This window comes from Haliotis asinina, chromosome 7 (genome assembly GCF_037392515.1).
Source record: "Haliotis asinina isolate JCU_RB_2024 chromosome 7, JCU_Hal_asi_v2, whole genome shotgun sequence".
Lineage (NCBI taxonomy): Eukaryota > Metazoa > Mollusca > Gastropoda > Lepetellida > Haliotidae > Haliotis > Haliotis asinina.
The window spans coordinates 40,097,572-40,107,543 of NC_090286.1; the positions used below are offsets into that span (position 1 = coordinate 40,097,572).

Below are 9,972 nucleotides of genomic sequence, written 5' to 3' on the forward strand. Positions count from 1 at the left end.
TTGCTTAAAATCTGACTGCCATACAATTTCATGAATATCATCTTATCTGGATATTCGTTGTGATTTGTTTGTGGTGATTTGATGGCGCAGTCTACCGTGGCGTCATGTTTCGTGTATACACACAATTAAGTGCGTTAAAGTTTCAGGCCCCTGCCACGAACTAATCCGTGGAATCTAAGACGATGTGTAATGATGTGAACAGACAATGTTCAACTTCTAGACAGTGTGACAGCGTTGATACACCAAACAATAGTTTTGTGTCCCTTTGTATGTGTCCCTGGCCTACAGTTCAAATATAAAAAAGCAGAACATGTATCCAAAGATAATGAAAGGGTATATTAGCTGCGAGATGTGAACTGAAGTATAAAGCGGCAGAATTGGTTTTGCGGCAGTTTGCACGGCAGTTTGCACGGCAGTGGCAGTTTGCACGGCAGTTTGCACGGCAGTTTGCACGACAGTTTGCAGTGACATTAACATTGTTGTGTCGGTTTGTTTGTTTGTTTTTCAACTCCGCGCTCAGAGACAATCCAGCTATATGACGGCTGTCTTTAAATAATGTGCCACATATACTTGTCGTAAGAAGCGACTAACGGGATCGTGTGGTCAGACTCGCTGACTTTATCCCGGGCTTTTCACCGGGAGCACAGCCCCTCTGACACGCTGCAGTGTTGGGGAGCCTTCATATTGATATTCTCGGGAAGGTTCTTGGTGGGTTGGACTAGGCAGCGTTTCCTGGGAGAAATCCCATTCGCTGTCTGGGCTGCGTGTAGACGGGGCAAGAACCCTGAGCTGATGATGAGCCTTACCAGCCTGACTGCTGGAATCACCCGAACCCTCTCTGCTGCAGGTTTATTCGTATCCTATAAAATAATCAGTATTTACAAGCACTGTACCCATTCACTAGGCACATACTTCGAGAATTATGTTCGGAAAAATGTACAAAGCCTTCAAAGGGGTGGGGGTGGGGGAGTCATTTTACGGTGTGGATGGGGGGTCATTTTACAGGAGACGCGAGAACCCTGCTCAGTAGGGATGAACAGGTATTCCCTGATCACACTGGTAACCCATTTTGACTCCTGTGACCCTAGACCTTCTACTCCAAAACCTGTAATTCCAGGTAAGGAGGGTTCAAGAGACCACTCAGGATCCCGGAGACTCTGTATTTGTTTGCGTGTCATAAACACACCACAAAAGCAGTGTATAACGTATCTGTGTCGTGTTGGTTGTGGGTTTATGAACAATATATTATCACTCTTCCAAGAACTCTCTTCACATTCTAGGTACGTATCAAATTCGAACGCAGTAAACGACAAATTCCTTGTCAACTCTCAACAAAACACTCTTCAAATGGCATTATATTATGAAGGTATCCACAGCTGGTGTAGGTAGGTCATGATTTACACAAAGCAAAGATCTTCCTGGTTCACGAGGACCAATCAGATTGTCTGAATTCGTCGGTCGTACGAACCAGCGCACTGAAAAGATAGCATGTTAAATGGAAAGTGGGTTTTAGGTGAAGACATATAGACGGGATTCATATGAATAGACGGACACACGCCTGACGTATGAAAAATATACGTATACACTCTGGTTCAAAAACCCATAGTTTTCATCGCATTAAAATGTTACTGGTAACCACAACACAGGAACTCACCTAGGCCTTAATTTAGTGACTGAGCTAGACGAATTACTAAAATTTAAGCTTGCTTAATAGCGGATACAAGCCATGTTCGCTGCTGATCGAGACACGTGCCTATATAAACTGAATGCATGATGCACCCGATGCACTTATACAAACAAACACACGTTTTACATGGAAATGTTTGGCAAATCACATGCGTTGTATACTAATTAAATAATGTATATTAATTAATTAATAGGATGGGCTATAGAAATAGGGGTTAGAGGCTCTGTGAATGCGTGAGTGAATGAATGAATGAGTGAGTTTAGTTTTACGCCGCACTCAGCAATATTCCAGCTATATGGCGGCGGTCTGTAAATAATCGAGTCTGGACCAGACAATCCAGTGATCAGCAACATGAGCATCGATCTGCGCAACTGGGAACCGATGACATGTGTCAACCAAATCAGTGAGCCTGACCACCCGATCCCGTTAGTCGCCTTTTATGGCAAGCATGGGTTGCTGAAGGCCTATTCTACCCCCGGGACCTTCACGGGTTATGAATGAATGAATGAATGAATGAATGAATGAATGAATGAATTTGGTTTCTAATGCGCACAGCAGTGAAAAATGATATAAATGGTGAACTGAAAATCAGTGATGATACTAAGTGTCCCGCCACAACCGGTAGTCAGTGTTTGTTCTCATTGCTCCATACAGGATTACGACAGACTAACGTTTAGTCTCTGAAGGTAAATAGTTTTGATAAAAACAAGCAGCTCCATCTCAACAATGCCAAACTCCAATAAGGTTGGTTGGTTATTGTTTTACGGTACTTTCTAGCTGTGGAACGGCGGTCTGTAAAATCAGGTCATTGACATCATGAGGGTCGATCAACGCAATTGACATGTTTCAACCATGTCAGTGACGCTGTCAACCCGATCCAGTTACTAGCCTCTAACCCAAACATGGGTTACTGAAGACCGCCATCGTCACGAGTCTAGCTCCACTCACGGTAACGGCAAGTACCGTGTTTTAATGTCATTTGGTAGGTCGTGGTCAGGAATTTAAACCCCAGACTTTCCGCCCACCGAACAAGCGCTCCAGAAGCAGCTGATGACACTTATGGTTTGTCCCAGCAAGTTTCAATCGAATTTGTTTCTTATCGATGCAGAAGGTAGAGTAAATATCAAATATCAACAGATGGTCGTGGATAACTCATAGGTATATAAGTGAAAACATCCAAAGGAGCACGTATCGATTAAAAGGGACTAGGGAGTAAGGTGTTGGGGGTCGGTTTCCTGATTATATCGGCCATGCTATAGTGGATCGCTGATAGCAGAAGGTCGTCTTTCCAACATACCAAGCGTCAGGGTCACCAGGTTGAGCATACCTGCGTCTTGAACAAATACATTCTATCAACTAGAGTGGTTTTTGTCTTCACAACAACACACTGCATTTGTGTAATCTGTTGTTCATGATAAACTCAAAGGCTATTAAAAACTACATTGCCACATAAATCGTCTTCCTTTTTGTGATATGGGTTGCATAACGACATTTCGACAAAAGCCAAACAGCGTGTCGTTGACAACGTTGAACCGCAGCACACTCCAGAATCAATAAACAGAAAACAAATTACAAAACATACTCATAGGTATATCAGTGAAAAAATTCAAAGGTATCGATTAAAAGGGATTAGGGGGTAAGGTGTTGGGGGTCGGTTCCCTCATCATATCGGCGTAGTTTATGTTTGATAACGATGTAAGAGAAAACGTCGCTCTGTGCAATAAACAGTTGTCACCCTTATATCTTAAAATTGTATGTATCAGTATTGACTCTACAACTTTTGGAATGACGGTCAAACAGTTAGGATACATGTACCTTCAAGCAGCAGTACCGGGGCGTTGGCAAAAACATTCACTCGTTAGGCCGAATACCCAGGTTTGATTCCCGATATGGGTTTCTGGTGTCCCCCGCCGTGACGTTGCTGGAACATTGTTAACATCGACCTAAACCATACTCACCTACAAACATACTTACAAAGAGAGTATGATGTACAACGTGAGAGAATGTCCCGCCTTAACATTTGCCGACCCGTGAAGGTCCCGGGGTAGACTAGGTCTTCAGCTACCCATGCTTGCCATAAAAGGCGACTATGTGTGTCGTAAGAGGCGACTAACGGGATCGGGTGGTCAGACTAGCTGACTTGGTTGACACATGTCATCGGTTCCCAATTGTGCGGATCGATGCTCATGTTGTTGATCACTGGATTGTCTGGTCCAGACTCGATTATTTACAGACCGCCACCATATAGCTGAATACTGCTGAGTGCGGCGTAAAACTAAACTCACTCACCCACTCACTCACTTAACAACAGCCCCTTACAGTCACATGATGTCGCGGCGCAAAACCCAACTCACTCATCGCCTGATTGGTATATGCTAACCTGTTGTAGCTACTCGAACAAGCCATCGCGACATCAGCGAAGAGAGTGTTACTCATACAGGGGATAAAGAGACCAAATACTTATTGTGTTTATGTATTTCCTTTTAAGAACCTGGGCCATTCCACATCTAGGTCTTATCAACAATAAATGACCCTGTGCATGGCAACGCACGACACACGAGTTTCAAACCGTATGTTGCAGTCAGATGCCATACCTGGGAACAAGTTTATCACACAGGAGTACTTCCTGGTTGAAATTGATCACTCGGAGCAGGGTGGGTTCGTGCGGATCACGTTAAATGGACACATTGTGCAAGACAGAGCTTAAGTTGCCGAACTGGCCTAAAATATTATTTATATACTAACATAGTAAATCAGAACTTAGGTTTCTGTACGCGTAACTCACGCACCATTAACATGTAATGCACGTGCTTCCGTGGGGTGGGGTATACTTAAGGTCAGACTACCTGTGAAAGTTCCCTAACCGACAAGATGTATTCATTCTTTTACCTAACCCAATTCATCAGCAGGGATTGGGATACACAACTTTGACAATGGGCCATTTTCAGGATTACACTCCATTTTCTGAATTTAAAATGGGCCACTGCCTTTGTATCAATAGTGAACTTCAAAAATATAATAGGCCATTTTTTATTCTAATGTGCAAAATAGCCCGTGGCCCCTGCCTTTCCCAATCCCTGCATTAGTAATTTATATTCCCTCGAATTCAATAAACGAGTATCACTTGGCAAGTCTTACGGATGGTACTTAGTTGTTAGGTACAATGGGGTGTAACGTCATGGTATATTGCTGGCTAGAAAGCCAATCTCTGTATGCAACTTCATACCGTTCTAGCACATTTCAAATGGTCTTTAGTGAATATGAAATGAAAATTTATATTCCGCGTTCACAGCGTCAATTCCATTGAAACTCGTGTCTGTCGACCTAGTTTTGGAACCTTTATTCATCACCCGTCGACTGCATGTGGAAAACACATATTTCAAATGCAAATGAGGACTCAATGCGTGAACTTTATTACTACCCAGGTGATCTAAAGCCATTGTGTTGAAACCATGCGACCAAAATGGCTGATCTAATGACAGGATTATGATGGATCTTTCAGACGTCATATTCAGGTGATTTCTTTTCACTAGCCTCGACAGAGACATGGGTTTGATTCCCAGAATAGGAAAATATCTGCTCCCCATTTTCCCTGTCATTCGGTGATAATGAGAACGTTACTCATAGAGGGATATACCCCGGATTACATACTGGTTAATTAGCGAAAACAAGAGAGAAAACAATAACACCTGGATAAATGTACAAAATTCAACTGATTTTACATTTTTTCCGATTTGACTATCTTTCTGTTCGTGTATCTGTCCGTAGGGCGATAGTATGGAGCATTCTCTACAGGCATTTACCCTGTCTTGCTTTATTGTGTGGTTGTTGTTTATACCAGCATTCCAAGTTTATGATGGCAGCTGCATGTCACAAACCTTGTTTGATTCTTCAGTCAAAGGGGCAGAAGGATGGCTTGCCATAAGTAACCCTTGTTTGATTCAGCAATTGACTGTTAGGTACACTGATACGCTGATTGATACTGGGAACAGCATAAGACTACTAGGTACACTGGTACGCTGATTGATACTGGGAACAGCGCACCGGACCGTTAGGCACTCTGATAGCTGATACCATGAATATATCCCGGCCATGCAGTCTCACCAAGATCCATGGTCGATGTCAGTGGCGTGAAATATAGATTCTATATTTACAACGACAGTGAGATTATTGTGATATTCAGTCAGCTCGTATGGATTTTCTTTAAAACACCTTACCAGTTAATGTAACGTCTTAATGATTTGTGTAAACAAATATTCATCCAGTGAAGTTAATATCCACTGCGATACAAAACAGAAGTACTTAACGTAGGTCACAACCTCGATATCAATCAAAAGAAAAACAGTCAATACAACGTTAATGCGTATTAGGGATATAAACAGGGGATGTTTTGAGTTGAGCGTGAAGTTGCTGTAACCAAAAACAAAAACAAAACAAAAACAATCCACAAAAAACAAAGGCAAAAACAATATAAAAAAACAAACAAACAAAAAACAAACAAAAAACAAAACAAAACAAAAAAAACAACAAAAAAAACACAACAAAAAACAAAAAACAACAATAGGCGCTAGTTCCATAACACTGGGTTTGATCAAATATTGACTGTGTCTTTTTGAGTCCTGATGTGTCCAGGGTGAGATGATCTGTTTCTTATGTGTAGTTTTTATTTGCACTCACTCATTCACTAAGTCTCTTCCTTTCCCCCAACCCTTATACCAAAACCCACTCACTCATTCATTCACTGAGTCTCTCATATCCTACAACCCTTGTGCCCAAACCCACTCATCCACTCACTCATTCGCTGATTCACTGAGTCTCTCACTCCTGTCCTGTGCTACAACCCTTATACCCAAACCCCCTCATCCACTCATTCATTCACTAAGTCTCCTCCTTTCCCCCAACCCTTATACCCAAACCCTCGCTTGTATCATCGCTACCTACACGGGTGACATGCTCACATATCAAACGGGTTCGGGCATAGCGAAGCTTCTTGTTTTTCATGAGGATCAAGTTTAATATGGTGTTGTGCTCCTGTTGATTCGTTGCCAGAGATACGGTTGGCCTCGAGTGACATGGTCGATTACATAAACGACAAGCCTAGTAAATGTATTATTTAAGATGAAATTGTATCACTGGCAAAAATAAACTTGTTGAAACTAAATATGACCTCTATATTTGAGTACTTAATTTCAAGAATCGTTCTAACGTATACTGGCTTATTATGGAAAATATTTCAACTGACACAGTTCGCTGATGCAAAGTCTAGGACATATGTAGGTGGATGAAAAAAACGTGGACATTATTAGCAAAGGCAGAAGTGTCAATTTTTCTTTCCCATGGGAGAATCCCCCTGACACAAGCCACCATCCTAACTGCTTATCCACTGCATCCGTGCTGTAATGGACAGGGTGTCTGTCCCGAGGGTGCAAGGTCAGTGGTTGGACCCCAGTCTGAATACGTCACGGTTGAAAGGAGACACAGAGTCTGTATACTAAGGGTACCCATATCAAACTATATATTTCGTTGGGATAGTATGACACGGCAGGCATTGCACCGGATATGTACACAAACTGAGACTATGCCGCTCCACCACTGGCACCCGCGCCATTACAAACGCACAAAAACACACAAGAGAAAAGGCACAGGAATATATTTTGTTTTGTTTGTTGTTTAAATGCTACAATCTGTATAGCAGCGGTCTATAATATTAGTACCAGACAATCAACATCAAGAAGACCAGTCAAGTAACTGGGATACGATGTGTGAACCACGTCAGCGAGCCTAACCATGCCTCTTTCAAGCATGGGTTACTGTAGATCGGGATCTTTAAGGGTATGGGAATATATGGATCAAGTCAAAATAAGCAATTGCGAAAGATAAAACTTCAAATTTGGAACTGTCCTTTACATAAAGCCTTTCAAACCTGTCGGAAACCTTGGATATAATAGTCCTAATGAAACAAATTGTAGGGTTGTATAGCCCTTTTGAAATCTTTGTAAAAAGTGCATTCTCCATTATCTCAAGTGCTCTGAAATGAAGACTTAAACGGCTGGAGCTTCTGATATGGGGCATGCAGAACCAGTGCAGAGCAGAGCTAGTTGATCGGAATGACTCTGCTCTAGTCGGAGTCTTGTGGGGGTGGGGGACTTTTCTGACACTTCTGGCACTCAATTTAAGCATAGGTCTAAATATGGAACAGACAAGACGGTCTCAGTGCTCTGCTCTATTTATGCTTCAGTGGAAGGAAAGTGTCACCTGTTAATCAATCTCAAGCTTAAACATCTTGGGCAAACATCTTTTCACGTTGCTAAATGCACCGGTTTACCTTCAAGAGTGAATCATTTATGTTCCCCCTCGTTCCCAGCCCTTGCATATCTACATTAAGATCAGTGATCATGGATGATTCTGTAAAATATGATAGAACACATTCAGCAATACTTTTGCAGCATCATGGCGGAGGACTCCAGAAATGGGCTTCACACATTCTACCCATTTGAGGAATCGAACCCGGGTCTTCGACGCGACGAGCCAACACTTTCAACCACTTGGTTACCCCAACCGTCCCGATTCTTTTATGAGTGTGCAGTGGTTGGAGTATTACATCAGGACAAAATTACCCAAACTCTAAGAATAACGAAATGAAAACTTTTTGATTAATCTGTTTTAATCAGAATCATGTATATTTAAGGGGGGTGGACTATGTCAAACAGAAAAACACTGACAGCCTCAGGTGATCAGTGTCTGTCAGGATACAGTGTCTGTAAGGAAACCACAAGAAGACGCGACCCTTGTCAACCTAGGTATTGTGTGTCCGCTGTCAAACCGCGGTACACCGCATGTACACAGTTCCATTACAAGGCTATTGAGAGAAAGACCAGATAGTCGCCTCCATGATTTTGCTCGTGTGTTTGGTGTTGTTCAGGTAGTGTGTCTAATGAGGATAATGATCTAAAAAGGATTAATTAATTAATCTAATTGTTAATGAAATAATAACACCCCAATCTAATTAAATTCTATAAATAAAATAACATCCATATGTTATAGAACAATTTTGTCTCTAAAACCGAAACTCTCTAAAATTATGTGATATAAATCTGTGCAGTAACAATTGAGTAATAACTACATTTTTCGTTAAAAATCTATGACTGTTCAGAACGAATAAGTTTTTTATATAAAATTTCAAATCGGGAGAACAACCTGGTTCTTCGCAATGTGAAGCGTCAGCGCATCAGACACCGAGAACCAGGCCGACAACCACTCTCATTTACCCACATGATCAAATGGTTCGTAGAAGGCAAAGCTGCACGTTATGCGAAGGTATCACTGAAGATCAGAGATGTGAGCGAGTGTTCCACGTTTGGGACTAAGACCGAAACCTGTCCTTAAACACTAAATATGATTGTAAATTCTACGGAGGTCATTCACATATCATCCTTAGTTTGGCAGACACTAACTAGTAAAAAAGAACAACTGTTCATTTAACAACATGTTAGCTAGCGAGTAACTGTCTGAAAAGTATTTTAAGACGCAATATATTTTGTCACGTTATAGTAACAAATAAATACTATTTGTATTTACCAAGGAATCAGCTGAGCAAACGTTCATTTCTTAATGAAAAGAAAAATAAAAAAAATAGAAAAGAGAAATTTGTCTTGTGTAAATGTAAAGTATATATATCTGGCTAGGTAAGGATGAAAAAACATGATGTGAAAAAATATAACAATCAAAAGGGATATAAGTTGCGAAGAGGTAACTAAAACTGAACTTTTACCCCGAATTTCACACGGTACAAAAAATTGCTCTGTTACCACATTGACAATCGTAATCTTGACTTCATGCAAAGATTTCACACATTGACCTATGCAGGGAAAAACTTCATATCTGTGAATGCACCGTCTATTCGTGCCGATAGCCGACAGGTAAGGAATGTTTGTTGTCATCTGTCATAACAAGTAAATATCACTTATTTGTTCTTCACTGTGACAGGCATTCACGATCTGAGACAAGAGATGCATGAATGGATCAGGGACTACAACAGATTGAAATAGCATAAACATCAGCCTTGTAAGAAGACATTACCTACCTCAACATGCCTTGTTAACACGGTGAACCAATTCTCCCTCTCTGCTTTCCCACACAACGATATTGCCCCTGCACACGGTTATACACTAAACAACACTACGAGATATTGAACTATTTGAGGTCACCGTGTTACGTTAGACGTTTTTGCTCAGTGGGGGATCATTCAGACCCGGGCATTGATAACATACGGGCAATGCGTTGTT

General features: G+C 41.4%; 1 protein-coding gene across 1 annotated transcript in view; it reads right to left on the reverse strand.

Annotated features, from left to right (window-relative positions):
• The window catches only part of LOC137290747 (ankyrin repeat domain-containing protein 36A-like), a 28,019-nt gene extending 18,162 nt beyond the window's left edge, over nt 1–9,857 (reverse strand). Inside the window, exon 1 of the mRNA XM_067821864.1 lies at nt 9,771–9,857. The gene's annotated coding sequence lies outside the window, so the exon portion shown is untranslated. The remainder of the gene's footprint in view (nt 1–9,770) is intronic.
• Between the last annotated feature and the right edge of the window lie 115 nt (nt 9,858–9,972).